The sequence below is a fragment of the Octopus sinensis genome, linkage group LG2, assembly GCF_006345805.1.
Source record: "Octopus sinensis linkage group LG2, ASM634580v1, whole genome shotgun sequence".
NCBI lineage: Eukaryota > Metazoa > Mollusca > Cephalopoda > Octopoda > Octopodidae > Octopus > Octopus sinensis.
In genome coordinates, this window is record NC_042998.1 from 1,472,501 (window position 1) to 1,487,500 (window position 15,000).

At 38.3% G+C, this 15,000-nt stretch overlaps 1 long non-coding RNA gene across 1 annotated transcript in view; it reads right to left on the reverse strand.

The window, feature by feature from the left end:
* The window catches only part of LOC118767123, a 150,980-nt gene extending 142,588 nt beyond the window's left edge, over nt 1–8,392 (reverse strand). Inside the window, exons 1-2 of the long non-coding RNA XR_005003018.1 lie at nt 8,301–8,392; nt 3,331–3,356 (exon numbers count right to left, since the gene is read on the reverse strand). This is a non-coding gene — a long non-coding RNA (uncharacterized LOC118767123). The remainder of the gene's footprint in view (nt 1–3,330; nt 3,357–8,300) is intronic.
* Between the last annotated feature and the right edge of the window lie 6,608 nt (nt 8,393–15,000).

Below are 15,000 nucleotides of genomic sequence, written 5' to 3' on the forward strand. Positions count from 1 at the left end.
ATATATATCCAAAATGGAGACGAACACCAGTCCTCCATGTGATGAGCTGAAAAAATTATCAAGATATTTAGATGAAACCAATGGTATCCTTATTAAATGAATAAAGAAATTTTATCCACCAGTGCGGTGTTGAGCACTCACTCTCATTGTTCGACATTTACGTATATAGATGGATAGAGAGAGAGAGAGAGAGAGAGAGAGAGAAACAGACATACAGAGAGAGAGAGAGAGAGAGAAACAGACATACAGAGAGAGAGAGAGAGAGAGACAAATACTAGTATTTCAAAGGTCATATCATAAAATTTTATGATGTATTAAAACTATCTCTGTCTCCGTAAGATGTATCATAATTACCAAATATCAGCTTCACATGAGAAAGGGAGACAATCTCTTAGTCTTTAACTTACTTTTATTTAAATTATGCAAATTATGTAGAACAGTTGTTTTCTCCTCTATTCTTATTTCTTTATTGCCCGCAAGGGGGCTAAACACAGAGGGGACAAAGAAGGACAGACAAACGGATTAAGTCGATTACATCGATCCCAGTGCGTAACTGGTACTTATTTATCGATCCCGAAAGGATGAAAGGCAAAGTCGACCTCGGCGGATTTGAACTCAGAACGTTTCTGCCAGCTCGCCGCCTTTCTCTGCTCTATTCTATATAAGCCTAAGTCCTTTGTTCCATAGGAGATAAGGTCGGGCAATTGTTGGGCATATAACAATTACGTCCACCATCGCATCATTATGTGTCACGAGGAAGATTCAATGAATGTGTCCAACAGATTGAGTGACGAAGCTGTAGCGAATTCGTTGGCTAAGGACAATAGCGTGTTATCTACAGAAGATTTGAGTATCATTTCTTTAACATTGACCGAGTGATCGAATTAGAAAAAACCCTTCCCACAAATTATACTGCAGCTTCCTTGGTGTATATACGTTTTCGTAGTGCGTGTGTGTGTGTGTGTAGAGGTGTTGGTATATGTGTGTAAGACAATCGTTTGCCAGTCTATGAACACTATTACTCTCCTACACAATTCTCTAAACTCCATATAATGAAGCGAAGGCAGGAGAATAAGGAGTGGCGCATTCACCAATCTCCTTACCACAATGGACGACTTACGTCATAGCTATCTGCATACAACATGTTCTATGCTATTTGTAATAAAATGGTCATTACTATAGGTAGCTTACTTAGCTGTTAGAGTAATTACGGTGAGCATGATAAGTACATGCAAGAAAAAGTATAGGTATCAGTTTATAAATTATAATATATCTTGCAAGAAGGAAAAGAAGCAGGTAGGAAATATGAGGCATACACACGCGCATGAGAGTATTATGTATTACATACATCATATGTATATGTGTTTGTGTGTTTGTGTGTGTGTGTGTGTGTGTGTGTGTGTGTGTGTGTGTGTGTGGATGTATGTACATATATATCTATATGTGTATGGACGTGTATAGTTCGAATATAGACACCCACCCACAGATATCTATATATGTGTGTGTTTGGGTATGTGCGTAGAGAATATATATAATATATATATATATATATATACTATATATATGTATGTATATATATATATGTATGTATATGTTAATATATATATGTGTGTGTGGGTATATATATATATGTATGTATATATATACATATATATATATTATGCAATATATATACATATTATACACATATATATATATATACATATACATATATATATATATACATATATATATATATATACATATACATACATATACATATACACACATATACATATACATATATACATATATATTATATAATATATATATATTAATGTATATATGTTTATGTATATGTGTATTATATGTGTATGTATATGTGTAATATATATGTATGTATATGTGTATGTATATTCTGGCTGTATGTATATGTGTTTGTAATATGTGTATATATATATGTATGTAATGTGTATTCAACAGGTTTTGTTGAATTTTCTGCTGCTTTTTAAATAAAGCATATTACTCTACAACTGTTATTTAAGTACTCTTTTTTCCACCTTGCTTCACACATTATCTGTTTATCTACTCTGGTATATATATATTATATATTGTAATATATCTATATATATATATCTATATATATATACATTATATATTTATATATATACACAACATATATACATACATACATACATACATAGCGGTCAGGTCGTCCAAAAGTGACTTCTAAATCACAGGATAAGTTTATCAGAGTTACCAGTCTTCGAAACAGGCGCCAGAGAGCAAATGAAATCGCTGCACAAGTTAGTGAAGCCGGCGAAGCTAACGTGTCTCCTACAACCGTGAGGAAAAGACTCATTGCTTCCGGTCTAAATGGCCGTTGCGATGCCAGAAAACCACTGCTTCGATCAGTTATTTCCATTTTGTAGATGTTTCTTTTTTCAAATAAGTTTAAGTGATCCTTTAGATAGTTGTTCATAGTGTACGGGTGACTATATCGGGAGCACGAAAACACACTCAGACCTACACATGCACCAGCACAAAGAACATACACACAACACGAACAAATCCACGTGCAAGCAAACACACACACACACACGCACACACACAAACCACACACAAACACACCACACACACACACACACACACACACACACAACACACCGCCCACACACCACACACCACCACACACAACACAAACACACACACACCCAAACACAAACACACACACACACACGCACACAACACACACACACACAACACACCCACACAACACACACACACACACAAACACACCGCACACACACACAAACACACACACACACAACACACAACACACACCACACACCCACATCACACAAACACACACAACACACACACACCACACAAACAAACACACACACGCAACACTACCACACACACACACACACACCACACAAACACCCACCACACACACAAACACAACGCACACACACACAACAAACACACCACACACACACAACACACCACACCACACACACACACCCACACACAACACACACACGCACACACACACACACACACACACAACACACCACACACACCCACACACACACACACACACACACACACACACACACACCATCACACACACACACCCACACACGCACACACACACACACAACACACACACACACACACACACTTGGCGAGTTAAGAAGGTCGGAAAAATACGAATTACGTCGGAATAAAGTATGGTGTAAATCGGTGCTGCGAAGGGATTAGAATGGTGGACAGGAATTTAACGATGGCAGACAATTATATGCTATGGAGAGATTAAATGGAGCGGCAAGAGTAAGTGTTCCATACCTTCAGGTTCTATAACGCATTTAGCTCTGAAAACGAAATAAAATAAAATAAATAAATAAATGAACAAAATCACCATCAGCAGCAGCAGCAGCAGAAGTAGAACAAATAATAATAATAATAATAATAATAATAATAAAATAATGAGGAGGAGGAGGATGGCGATGATGATGATGAGGAGGAGGAGGAGGATTTCTTTTATTTGCCACCTGGGCGAAATAATAATAATAATAATAAAATAATAATAATAATAATAATGATGATGATGATGATGATAATATATGTCTTTATTAACCACAAGGGTTTACATTAAGAAAAACATGATGGACAGTAGAGAACAAAACGAAGAATGTGTGTGTTGTTGTTGTTGTGAGGGTTTTGCGTGGAAACAAGACTAACATTAAAAATAAAAGGAATTCAACAATGTGTAATCGTCAATGTTCGAGGGCTTCTCATGAAAAACCCCCATAAAACAACCATGGCTACCCTGACTTTTGGGGCAGATGCCTTTTTTCTTTCCTTTTTCCAACGGCAGGCGTATACTCAGGGCGTTCACTCGCGCTATTCTCACCATTTTCATCTACGTTTCTGTAAACTAATTAGAAGACAACACTTCCCTCTCTACCCTTAGTTTTCTTCTCAAGTGAAACTCGAAGAAGTTCATCAGGGATTGACGAAAGAGAAAAGTGTTTGTCTTCAGCCCCTTCAATCACGTCCATCATACAACCTCTTTTGCCATGGCCACCGGTTAAAGGAAGACGACGGGAGGATTTTCCCAATGGAGTCAGTTGACAGCCGGATCCGTCCCACATGCGACAGCAGGTGTTCGATATAAACCCATAGGTCAGCACTGGACGAGCAGATGCAGGACCGTTTTATATAGATGTGTGTGTGTGTGTGTGTGTGTGTGTGTGTGTGTGTGTGTGTGTGTGTGTGTGTGTGTGTGTGTGTGTGTGTGTAAAACAATGTCATGGAGGAGAACTTGGTCACGAAACTCGTTAAATACCATGTCTGTGTGTTAGTAAGCTTAGAGTGGATTGGTACTTGGAGGAAGTTAAGAAGAAACAACCTACTAAGAAAACACTTGGTTGATAATACTGACTTCCGGTTCCGACACTTTGCTAGCTGACTTTTCTGGAATCCATTATCGACAATTCTCCCTCTTTTTGATCCCTGAATTTCCAGATGATTTGGAAGAGGTCTTAGAAGCTTTCCGACTTCATTGATCTAAATGAGTGAAAAAGCTGAGAGCAACGACCTTTGAAAGTGTTCAATACCATTTAGGAGCATTCTAGATGTTCCTCTTGCGATCTTTAACATTTCTCTAAGTTCATTACTTATTTCTTCCTCTGTTCTCGAACTTCTGCTTTAAATACCTCTATTCTATTTTGTATATATTCGTTTGTTCATGCCCTACGCTCTACTTTCTCACTCTTCTCTTCAATCACTTAACCAGGCACTCACTCCCATTTCAACTAACCAACTACCGCCCCTCTCTCACATCAATCACACTATCTTTTCCTTCCTCTCTCCCAGCGTATTTCACTCTACATTACTGTTTCACTGCTTTCTATTATCACTCGCCTCGTTGTGGCTGTGGTATCAGTCCCTATACTCTTTCGCCCTGAAAAAGAATATGTTTCCGAAACGTTGCTTTTTGCTCTTCACCACAAATTGATCCAATGTAAATTTTTATACCAACTTTTATAAAACAAAATTGATCGAGAGCCATGTTGAATACTCATTGACATTCTTCATATTTAGTTCCCGGATAAAATAAATATTTACTCATCATTCAGAACCCATGAACTATATAATAAATCCTTGTTTCAAATCCATTGTCATTTTGCTTAGTAACACATTTTCTCTCTCCCCACCCCCTCTCTCTCTCTCTCTCTCTCTCTCTCTCTTTCTTTCTATCTATCTATCTATCTATCTATCTGTCTATATATATCTATCTGTATAAAATCTGCTTTTTTCTTAGTTATCTATCTGTATATATATTTATATATACATATACATATATATATATATATATATATATATATATAAACACATATATAAGTATGTATATATATACATATATGTATATATAATATATAGTATGTGTTGTACGTTTATATATATAATATATATATATGCGTCTACATATGTTTATATGCATATATATGTATATATATATATACATACACAAATAAAAGCGCGCGCACGCACACACACACACACACACACCACACACATATATATATATATATATATATATATATATTATATACATATATATTTAACGTGCACACTGATGAATAAATGAGTGGATGAGAGGACGAATGAATGGATATATGTCGACGAAAGGCGATTAGATTGTCAATCTAACAGAATTATATATTATCACGTACGTTAATCTGTGTGCATGAAGAGCACAATAAGAAAAGCATTCTTATCTCCGCCTCGCTCGCTGCTTACTTGATAGAGATAAGCAAAGAGCTTAGCAAGAAGTTGCCTTCACGCACAGATCTTTGACACAACACTGACGCACATAAACACGTTTATGCACATGTGTGTGTGTTTGTGTGTGTGTGTGTGTGTGTGTGTGTGTCGTTTCTACACTCGTATTCGTAAATATGAGGTCGCGCCATAAATGGAGGCGTTGTCTTTTTGAACATTCTGACTATGGTCAATGAGAATTGATACGTAAATTCGCTGATCTCGTCTCCTCTGGAGCCTGCCAAATCTACAGCGTTCGTAGAAAGACCTAAACACAAGCATGCAGACATAGATGCGTACACGCACACACACACGTCCGAGTCTGTGCAGAACAGAATAGAATCGGCAGTCTAGATCGTGTGTTGGAAATAATTTTGCCGAATGGATCACACATGCAATTTGTTGATTACTTTATAGTTAGACAAAAAAGACCAGTTTTACAACGGAACTTGAATAACGGAAGAAATCAACCTCAGTTCATTGCTGGTACCTATCTCGTAAACTTATTTTATTCAACGAAAGAATCCCACCTATTACACAGCTGCCTACTCTGAAATGTGTGACCGTTTGACTGTGACAAATATATATATATATATATATATATATATATCTGTTTGTGTGTGTGTATGTGTGTACGAGCAAAACGCCCCACCCCCGTTCATGAACGGTGCTGAGTTGTCAAACATTTAAACCAAATTTTCTCAAAACAACTTGTCCGACCATCCCATTGGCCTCCCCTTTGAGAAACACTGATTTAATCAAAATTTGAGACACCAGCAAAAGAAGAAATAAAGATAGACTTTTTATCTATTCCAAAGAAAAACGATTTTATTCACACAAATATGCAACCGAAGAGTTTAAAGCACCAGTTATGATAAGGCTGCTGACTGGGAGAACACAAACATGGTTTAAACAGTAAGCTTGGCAGGAAAGAAACGTGCCTTTAAGCAGTACAAAAACAACAAAAATGGAAGGTGCAGTTATGTACAGGTTGACGGAAGAAAAGCAGGACAAAAACGGCTTTATCGATCGCATTCTCACCTGGAATCGATTTTTGTAATTTTTTCAAGACTTATACACGCCCCAATACCGTCAGTATCTACATATCAAATTTGAGCGCGATCGGATGGAGGATGCCCGAGACCCTAAAAGACGCACACACACACAGACAGACAGAACGGATTTTATATAATAGATATACGTGGGCCTTACAGAGAGTAATTTCAAGGCCAGGTTCAATAACCACACATTGAGTTTTAGTCACTGGAACAAAAGAAAAGCGACAAAATTATCTAATCTATTTGGTCATTAAAAGATAAAGGTGTCAATTATAACATCCATTGGAAGATTTTGGCCAAATGTAAGCCCTACACCAACGGCAGCGGAAAGTGCGGTCTATGCGACATGGAGAGATGGCTTATGTGGAAAACCAGCTTAGACCCTACTACGTGTCTAAACTCAAGGACAGAACTTTTCGGATCATGCCCACATGTGACAAAAAAACTAAAAAGATTGTAAAAATACTAAGTAAAAACGTCTATATATATATATGCATCCTTATGCCCGCATACACGCACACATCTAAAACTGCCCACTCATACATATTCACACACGTGTACAAAAGAAGCTATATACACGTCTATATAGGCACAGGAAAAAATGCAGGATAGAAAAGTACAGAAAAAATTATTATGTGTGAAAATATAAAAATATATGAAATAATAAAAGGTATAATGAGATAAAAAAACTTTTTGGGACATAATATAGAAAGCAAGTTCTATCTGTTTTCTTGAGGGGACCAAAAACGTAACAAAAATTTTGTCACATGTCTATATATACATATATCCATATACATATACATATATATAATTATATACACACACACACACATATATATATACACACACAAGCAGGAGAACCCAGTCATGGTTGTCAGACAATTTTTGCGACCACATCACCCCTAGCATCTGGTTAGCTAACTCCCCAAACAGCAACTCACTTTATTATCATATGTGAACCGCAGTTGAGCGAGAGACCAACGCCACTCTTTGTAACACCAAAGATGAAATGAAGGCAAAGATTACGGCAGCATTCACCAACTTAAACAAGGGGACCGTCCAGAAGTATTTCAGGAGATTCAGAAGTCGTCTGGAGGCCGTGGTTGAAACCAATCGTGATTTTATTGAATAAATTCACTTTTAGTATTTCAAGATATTTGTGTTTGTCCCCTCACCACCACTTCACAAAAGGTGCTGGCTTCTTTGCGTACCCGTAATCAAACGGTCCTGCAAAAGTGACCGACAAAAAAGAAAATATATACTAGGTTTAAAAATAAGTACTGGAGTCGATTTGTTAGACCAAACCTTTCAAGGTGGTGCCCCAGTTTGGCCGCAGTCCAATGAGTGAAGCAAATAAAAGCTAAAAGATATCAATTTAGAAGCAACTGGAGAAAATAATAAAAAGAAAACGGAAAAGAAATAAAAAGAAACCTTTCGGTGGAAGCATTCCGATACGTTTTGCCTTCTGCTGAATTTTTATGCTTGCAGCTCCGGCAATTCCATATCTTTTACGCCAACAGAATCTGAAGCAGCGACTCCAGTTCTTACCATTATTACTATTATTCCTCATTCTACTGCCAGATCCCGTGTGAACCTGTTGTAGGTTGTTGTTTTTTGTTGTGATTGTTTGTGATTTGTTGACACCAGGTTTGTTTTGTAGCATCCTAAACATTGTCGATAGATTCTACTACAGCAAGAAAAAACGAAGAAAAGAAGAAGAAATGCTGTTGAGTGAACGGGAAGGAGGATGAAGAAGAAGAAGAAGAAGAAGAAGAAGCAGATGGAGGAGGAGGAGGGGGGACAAGAAAAAGAAGAAGAACAACAACAACAAGTAGCAGTAGAGGGAGGAGGAGAACAACAAGTAGAAGAAGAAAAAAAAGAACAACAACAGCACCAACAAGTAGAAGTAGAGGGAGGAGGAGAACAACAAATAGAAGAAGAACAACAACAAGTAGAAGTAGGTGTAGGAGGAGGAGGACGAGGAGGAGAAGGAGGAGGACGAGAAGAAGAAGAAGAAGAAGAAGAAAAAGATGATGATGATGATGATGATGATGATGATGATGATGATGATGACTCTCCCAGAGATACGCCCACACTCTCAATCCAACAGAACTATAACAACTAACGGAACTTGAAGTAGTTAATAAACGCTGTGAGCAGTGGGAAATCTATCGAGTTGAGCCATTAGAACTCTATCCGGCAAAAAGCAAAAAGGCCGGGAGGGCGGGGCGAAACCAAACACAGTGAAATCGTCAATCAAAGGTAGATATCTGGCAACAGGCCATTCCACTGAATCTTCGCTGCTGCGCACAATTAGAAATGAATCGAATTCCTCTGCTATTTCCAAGCGTACGTCATACCATCTGCCCGATAGTAGAGAATAAAGAGGTGGAGGAGGAGGAGGAAGGGGGCTTAAGGAGGAGGAAGACGGAGAAGGTGTAGGAAGGGGGAGCGTAGAGAACAAAAACAATGAAATAGACAATAAAATGTAGAAAGAGAAAGGGGGCGAGGCGGAGTGGGGAGAGGAAAAAAAAAAGAAAGGAAAGAACAATCCTGCATTCTTGAGTGCTTCCAATTTCCTTCGCTCCATAGTCTTACTATCTCTTTTGGTTGGCCTTTGTGGTAGAAGAACATTTTTGTGAATGACTCATTGAAAATGCGTCCGATCGCAGAGGCAGGTCAACAGAGTAAAAACTACCTGAAAGGATGAAGGATGAGAAAGATGACGTCAAGATGTTCTACCTCGGTTTAGATTTCTCAACAAACCCAAAATTAGTTTTCTTTTCTGCTTTCTGTTCCTTTTACTATTTTTTCGTTCTCTTTTTCTTTTCGTGTTCTTTTTTTGTTATTCTTATTATTATTTTTTTTTTCATTGTAGATCTTTTTTTTTACTTTCTGATATGATCACAAAACAACTTAGTCATTGTTAAAACTTTTCTCTCAATGTTTTCCTTTCTCCTGAACATAACCAAAACTGATTCAGTACTCGAACGCTTGACCCATATTTCGCTCTTGGTTCACAGCCAAACCATACTCGCGAAAAGGATTACTACTACTACTACTACTACTACTACTACTACTACTACTACTACTACTACTACTACTACTACTACTACTGCCACTACTACTACTACTATTATCCTCATCATTATCCTCATCTCTGACAGAAGCATTAACCAACATTAACCAGAAGGATTCTTTCGTTACAAAGGAACAAACGAATAAAAACAAAGCATCGGATGTCTACAGGACTCATCATTAATACAACAGAAGGAAAGGCGGTAGAGCAGCAGAAACAGTCAACCGTCAAGCAAAGAGCTCAACACCGTTTCTTCTCAGCATGAATTCAAATCCTGGCGGGTTGAGATTTTCTTGTTATCTTTTCTAAATCGATTAAATCAATACTAGTCGAACGCTAGTAGTTCCTATACTCGATATATTTAGGACCGTGTACCCTTTCTTTCTTTCTTTCTTTCTTTCTTTCTTTCTTTTCTTTCTTTCTTCTTTCTTTCTTTTTTTTTTACATATTGGGTTTGGAGGAAAGAGTAGTGATCATGGCCTTGGCAGGCCTTCCTCGATCCGTGAGATTAATGCCGTTCAAGAGATCCCGAGGTCTGACGTTTCTGCGCAAGAATTGTTGTGTGTAGCGGTGGGTGCGTGGTGGGAGAGGGATGGGCACAACATGGAGGTGGGGGGTCATACGAGGAGGAGGAGACGAGCGAAATGGTATGAGACGAGCCATCTTCGAGAATCAGAGGCCGTCATAACAGCGGTATAAAAGGCTGAGAGAAAAGAACTATACGTCTGTGCGCCGGAAGCTAGAGCTGTATGGGTGAATGGTTACTCATACACAATCAGTGATGACCATTAGTGTGAGTAGACCTGAGCTTTGTAGAATATCAGTAACGAAGGAGGAAATGAAGTATTTTCTGGTTTTGAAAAGAAGAACTAGAGTAGTGGGATACCTATCTTACAGTGATCTTTTTTACTATAGGCGGCACAAGGCCTGAAATTTGAGTGTAGAAGGGATATGGGAACAGTGAATTACATCGACCCCAGTACTTCACAGGTGCTTATTCCATAGACCCCAAAAGAATGAAAGGTAAAGTCGAGCACAGCGGAATATAAACCCAGGACGTAGAAACCGGAAGAAATGACGCTAAACAGCGAATTAGCAGAATAGTAAGTACGCCGCACATTTCGTTCGTCTTTCCGGTCCGAGTTTAAATTCTGCCGAATTCGGTTTTGCCTTTCAATCTTTCGGGGTCGATGAAAATAAGTACGAGTCGTGCGCTGGGGGGGGGGGCATGTAATCGACTTAACCCTTTCCCAAAATTGCTGGCCTTGCGCCAAAATTTGAGACAGTGATTATTACGACGACGAGCTGGCAGAGTCATTAGCACGCCGAACAAAACGCTTGCTGGCGTTTCTTCTACTTTACGTTCTGGGTTCAAATTAAGTCGGCTTTACTTCTCGTTCTTTCGGAGGTGGATAAATTAAGTATCAGTTAAGCACTGATGTCAATGTAATCGACTAACCTCCTACAAAATTTCAAGACTTGTACCTACAGTTGAAACGATTATTAAACAACGAAAAACAAACTGAAAAAACTGAAGCGGGAAATTCTTGGCTGTCTGACTAAAATGTGGGTGTTGGATGACCGACGTATATGTTCTTGTACATATGTGTGTATATATATATATATATATATATATATATATATATATATATAGTTAAAGTTAATCCAAACAAGAAAACACAGAAAAAAAACACAGCAACGCGAGGACGTGGAACAATTAAAGTATTATTTGACGCTCAGGAAAGAAGGGAAGGGGGGTTTAACATTTCGAGCGGAGCTCTTCGTCGGAAACAAAGAAGAAGGAAAGATCCCGAGAAGGGAAGACAGAGGAAAAAAAATTTTTTCCTGGTGGTGCTCAAGAGATCACATGTTATATATATATATAATACAAAAATGGGACAAGAACGCAAAACATCCAAACAGACGATACAAAGAAAACAAGGACGGGTCATTCGGAATTTTCTTTCTTCAGTCGAGTTCCAGATTATCGTTGCAATTTCAGCTGGTTATACTTGAGATTGCTACAATCTGGCCAGCCCCAAGGAAAAACTAATTTAAGAGCACTAGATTCCTTGGAAGAAAGCAGCGAATGTATACCAAAACAAGGACGGGGAAAAACGGAGAAATGGTACACGAATACAAATAACAGGACATTATCAATGGGTGTCTTTCGATATATATATATATATATATATATATCATCATCATTGTTCGACCGTGGTCAAGACAATGGAATTTACCATGCTACGCCAGACTTCACGGTCCATCATGGCATTACGGAGGTCCTGTTGCTGGATGCCTGTATCCCTGGAGATTACATCAGGGTAGGAGAGTGTGCAATTAACTGCACCAGGGTTCCTCTTCCCCAGGGAACCAGACCTAATGGTATACCTGCGGATGTAGGTCCAGCCCCTGCTTTGCCGGGTCCTGTCTCTGATCACGTTGCACCTCCAAGGGCATCCATTGACGGTGATGCCCTCAATCTTAACAGACGGGTATCACCTGATGGAGAAGAGTCAGCTCCCAACCAAACAACACCAAACAAACACCTATATATATATATATATATATATATATATTATACATGTGTGTGTGTGTGTATTAACTAGAATGTTTTCCTAGCTTTCCATCTGCCTATATGTCTGTGTGTCTGCTTGTCCCTATTAATTCCTGTCTGCCTATAATTCCTATTCATCATTTGTTTGCTATATTCACTCGGTTTCAATATATTTCAGTCCTACTCCACACTATTCTCATAATAGATGCCGATATGTACCCACACGTGCAGGCGGGAAAACAAGCAATGACAGATATATGTTAATATACTTCTATGTCTTTATCAGTATCTATATATTAGAACGAACGCACACACACACAACCATACATACATACACATATACATAAACACACACATACATGCATATGTAGTTATTTGTGTATATAACATACGCGTAATGCACTTGGTTTCATCTCTTAACACATGGCCTTCCTTTGACATCATCTTTTGATATGATTTCCGACGTTGGCCATAAACATGGAACATGAGCTCAAGATTTAGCAAACAGTACTTGATATTTCTGATCTGTGAATGTTTGCTGGGGAAAGATCCGGATGACAATGTTTATACTCTTTATATTATTTCAACACCTCGAATCCTCCCAGGATTTATTTATTCATTTACCATATTATTATTATTATTATTATTATTATTATTATTATTATTATTATTATCATCATCATCATCATCATCATCATCATCATCATCATCATCATCATCATCATCATCATCGTAATCGTCATCGTCATCGTCATCATTATCATTATCATTATTATTACTATTATTATTATTATTATTATTATTATTATTATTATTATTATTATGATAGATGCATATGGACGTCTCTGACATTAAGAAATTAATTTTTGCCCTGATTATCTTATGGAAAAGAGCTCTTTAGTATTTCAAAGCTTTGTGAGTAGATTTGGTAGAGAGAAACTGAAAGAAGCCTGTTGCACGTGTGTATGTGTGTGTGTGTGCGTGCGTGTGTGTGTGGGGGTGTGTTTGTGTCTGTATTTGTTCCCCCACGATCTCTTGACTATGGATGGTGGTGGTTCCCGTAAAGTAGCGGTTCGGCAAAAGAGACTGATAGAATAAGTACTAAGATTACAAAGAATAAGTCCTGCGATCGGTTTCTTTAACTGAAACCCTTTACGGTGGTGCTCCAGCATGACAGCAGTCAAATGACGGCAGTGTGCAAAAGAGTAAAGTAGTATGAAATCTAACAGAGCAACAACAACAACAGTAGCGTTACAAAAGTGTATCGTTTCTCTAATGCCGTGGGTCACAAGAAGTACTGAATATAAGGCAGAGCCAAGAAGAAAGGAGAACGAGGTTATGTCGGAATAAATGTGGACGAGGTACGTCGCTGACAGAATAGCTCTTCTTTCAAGGATTTTATTTAAAAAGAAAAAGCAAGGAGGAAAAGGGCATATCTCTGTTTTTTGGAAGTAACAAGGAGTTTTACGATATGTTCTAAAATCAGAGGATTCTATCGATGTGTAGAGGGATGTCCGTTCTCTTGTTCAAGGGCTGACATACAGAAGATTTAGAACAGAGCAAAAAGGGAGACATGAAATGTGCGTTGCTTGCCAGCCAATATGCAGGTACTGCAGTACACGAACAGGAAAAATAAAAGGTTAGAATCAAAGATATTGGTGCCAGCATGATCCCGTGATTCGTTGTCACCATTGATGAACAGTACAAGAAGATAGAAAATGTAAAAGTGACTTAAAAGAACGTGTTCAGTTGTAGTCTGCCCAGAAGCAGAAAGCAAAGAAGAAAAACAGAAAAAGTGGAGGAGAAATCCTTGAATGATAGAAATGTAAACTATAGCAGATGTTACTGTTGCTGTTTCTTACAACACTGACAGTGGAAGCTCTGAGATTAGATGGAACAGAAGTAGAAACAGAGGCGCCCCCTTTTCAGCATTATAGTCACTTACGAGGTGGTATCAGAAGGTTCCTGGACTACTTATGTTTATCAGAAAATAATTTATTTACCTAACTTTTAACGTCAATCTCCTTCGAAACAGTCACTTTGCGCAGCAATACACTGATCCTGGCGTTCATACCACTTTTGGAATCCAGCCTGGAAGTCGTTTTCCGTAAGCGAGTCGAGGACCTTCTGCGATTCGTTCTGGATCTCGCCAACAGTGTTAAAACGGCCACATTTGAGCTGCATTTCGTCCGTCGTTACGTTCTGAGTTCAAATTCCGCCGATGTCAACTTTGCCTTTCATTCTTTCAGAGTCGATAAATTAAGTACCAGTGGAACACTGGGGCCGATGTAATCAACTAGTCCCTCAACCTACAAAAAAAAAATTATTTGCAGGCGTTATGCCTTTAGTAGGAAGGATTCATATACACACAACAGATTGGACTGCTGGAAAAGAAAAGAAAATCCCAACATAGGGCTGCAACAAGTAATCTTAGATGCCAAGAACCCTCCTAAGTACCCTAGCTGTCCCTAATAACACTGTTTTCTGGAGCTGTA